General features: G+C 40.3%; 1 pseudogene; it reads right to left on the bottom strand.

Moving 5' to 3' along the window:
• Positions 1–488: 488 nt before the first annotated feature.
• On the bottom strand, positions 489–588 carry LOC127109332 (uncharacterized; annotated as a pseudogene).
• Positions 589–3,405: the final 2,817 nt, after the last annotated feature.

The raw sequence follows: 3,405 nt of genomic DNA, 5'->3' as shown, positions 1-3,405 counted from the left end.
ATATCTCCGAGTCTTACGACGAATTCGGGAATATCGTGCCGAAAACAATCTCCCTCCTATAAACCTTCCTGATATCAAAAACATTTTTCCTTCTTTAACCGAGATGGCAGAACCAGCTCGTGCTCTTAGAGATTACGCCGCTCCATCGCAAGATGAACCGCATTCAAGTATTGCTCCGCCCGCAATCGAAGCAAACAACTTTGAACTTAAACCTTCGCTGTTGCAGGCTGTGCAACAGAACCATCTCTCTGGAAATCTTACCGAAGATCCAAACCTTCATTTATCCGTATTTGTTCAATATGCTGATACTGTTAAAGCTAATGGTGTCACTTCAGAGGCAATTCGACTTCGTCTTTTTCCTTTCTCATTAAGAGATAGCGCTAGAAGATGGCTTCAATCTCTCCCTTCCAACTCAGTCACCACATGGAACGAGTTGAAGAAAGTTTTTCTTGCCCGATATTTTCCGCCAAGCAAAACAGCTATGTTAAGAGCCCAGATAAACGGATTTAAACAGAAAGACAACGAGTCTCTTTTCGAAGCATGGGAAAGATACAAAGACATGATGAGACTTTGCCCACACCATGGTCTGGAAGACTGGTTAGTAATTCACACATTTTATAATGGTCTCTTATACAATACAAGGTTAACAATAGACGCCGCTGCAGGTGGTGCACTAATGAACAAACCTTATGCTGATGCTTACCAGCTTATCGAGAGCATGGCCCAAAACCACTATCAGTGGGGAACCGAACGAACAACAGTGGAAAAACCTCAACCGAAAACTGGCATGTACGAGATAAGTAACCTTGATCACGTTAATGCAAAAGTGGATGCTTTGGTCCAGAAAATTGAAAGTTTAAACGTATCACCACCAACCGCCGTGGTTGCTATAACTCAGAATTGCGAGGTCTGTGGAATCCAAGGCCACACTCCTGCGGAATGTCAACTCTTGACTGGAATCCAAACAGAGCAAGTAAACTATGCTCAAGGAAGCCCCTATTCGAATACCTATAACCCAAATTGGAAGAACCATCCAAACTTTTCATATAAGAGTAATAATGCTTTATACGCACCTGGACAGTCTCCGAATCAAACCCCATCTATATCTCCAGGATATCAGAAACCAAATCCTAACAATAATACCCCTAGAAAATCCAACTTGGAAATCATGATGGAAAACTTTATAGCTTCCCAACAACAAACCAATAAAGATTTCTTAAACCAGAACATACACACTGGCGAACAACTTAAACAACTAGCAAGCAAAGTAGATGCCTTGGCTACCCATAACAAAATGCTGGAAACACAAATATCTCAAGTAGCTCAACAACAAGCACCTACTGCTGCACCAACTGGTACATTCCCTGGACAGCCCCAACCTAATCCGAGAAGCCAAGCTCATGCAATTATATTAAGAAGTGGAACGGAAGTGGAAGGACCGTCTGATCCAAGGATAGAAAACCAAAACCCTAAGAAATCCACTGAGGAAAGTGAACCTAAGGAAAAGGAAGAGAGTAATAAGGATACCCTAGAAAAGAAGGAACCTTATGTACCTCCACCACCTTACAAACCACCTATACCTTACCCTCAAAGGCTTGTTAAAACCAAAGATGTAGGCCAATTTAGAAAATTTGTCGATCTCCTTAAACAATTAAACGTTACAATTCCATTTACCGAAGCTATTACGCAGATGCCCTCATATGCTAAATTCTTAAAAGAAATTCTTTCTAATAAAAGGAAACTTGAGGATAGCGAAACTGTTACACTCCCTGCCGAATGTAGCGCTATAATCCAAAACATGCCTCCTAAACTCAAGGATCCGGGTAGCTTCTCTATACCCTGTCACATAGGAAAATTTGTCATCGACAAAGCCTTATGCGATTTAGGAGCCGGAATTAGCGTTATGCCTTTATCCATATGTAAGAGACTGGAAATGGGAGAATTAAGACCGACCAAGATGTCTGTACAACTAGCGGATCGTTCCATCAAATATCCTGTAGGAATCCTTGAAAACGTTCCCGTACGCATAGGTCAGTTTTACATTCCCACTGACTTCACAATTATGGACATTAGAGAAGATGATACTACACCTATTATACTAGGAAGACCATTCTTAGCAACTGCCGGTGCAATCATAGACGTAAAACGAGGAAGACTCACCTTCGAAGTAGGTGAAGAGAAAATTGAATTCATTCTTTCCCAATTCTTGAAAGCACCTGCAATAGAAGATACATGTTACTTCATGGATATCATCGATGAATGCATAAAAGAAGCAGAGTCAGGAGAAGACAAATCATCAGACTATCTTTTAGAAGACAAATCTAAACAATGCTTAGCAATAACACCAGATCCTACGCAGTGTCTTAACAAACCAACCCCTGATTTGAAAACACTTCCCAAAAATCTGAGATATGAATTCCTAGACTTAGAACTTGAACGACCTGTAATAGTCAATGCAGATCTAGGAAGACTCGAAACAGAAAAACTCCTACATATCTTAAGAAAATATCCAACCGCACTAGGATACCACATAACCGATCTTAAAGGAATAAGCCCTTCTATTTGTATGCACCGCATCATGTTAGAAGAAGACGGTAAAACCTCTAGGGAACACCAGAGAAGACTAAATCCGATCCTAAGTGAGGTAGTAAAGAAAGAAATAACCAAGTTATTGGAAGCAGGTATTATATATCCTATATCTGATAGCAAATGGGTTAGTCCTGTACACGTTGTACCAAAGAAAGGAGGCATAACCGTTATTGAAAACGAAAAAGGAGAAACTATAACTAAACGAATCGAATCGGGATGGAGAATGTGCATTGATTATAGGAAACTAAACAAAGCAACCCGAAAAGATCATTTCCCTTTACCATTCATTGACCAAATGTTAGAACGATTAGCTAAACATTCACATTTCTGTTATTTAGACGGTTATTCAGGCTTCTTTCAAATACCAATTCACCCTGATGACCAAGAAAAGACAACATTCACATGCCCTTTTGGTACCTTCGCGTATAGACGAATGCCGTTTGGTCTGTGCAATGCCCCTGCAACTTTTCAAAGATGCATGATGGCGATTTTCGCCGACTTTCTCGAAAACATCATGGAAGTATTCATGGATGACTTTTCTGTATACGGACAAAGTTTCGAAGAATGCCCTGAAAACCTGGAAAGAGTTCTTGAACGATGTGTAAAAGTAAACTTAGTACTTAATTGGGAAAAGTGCCATTTTATGGTACAAGAAGGCATTGTTTTAGGACACATCATCTCGAACAGAGGAATTGAAGTAGACAAAGCCAAAATAGAGGTAATCGAAAATCTTCAACCCCCAAGAACCGTGAGAGAAGTACGAAGCTTTTTAGGACACGCCGGTTTTTACCGACGATTCATCAAAGACTTCTCTAA

Source organism: Lathyrus oleraceus, chromosome 7 (assembly GCF_024323335.1).
Source record: "Lathyrus oleraceus cultivar Zhongwan6 chromosome 7, CAAS_Psat_ZW6_1.0, whole genome shotgun sequence".
In the NCBI taxonomy this organism is placed as follows: domain Eukaryota; kingdom Viridiplantae; phylum Streptophyta; class Magnoliopsida; order Fabales; family Fabaceae; genus Lathyrus; species Lathyrus oleraceus.
Note: the sequence above shows the minus strand (reverse complement) of the source record. Positions and strands in the feature narration are given on the sequence as shown.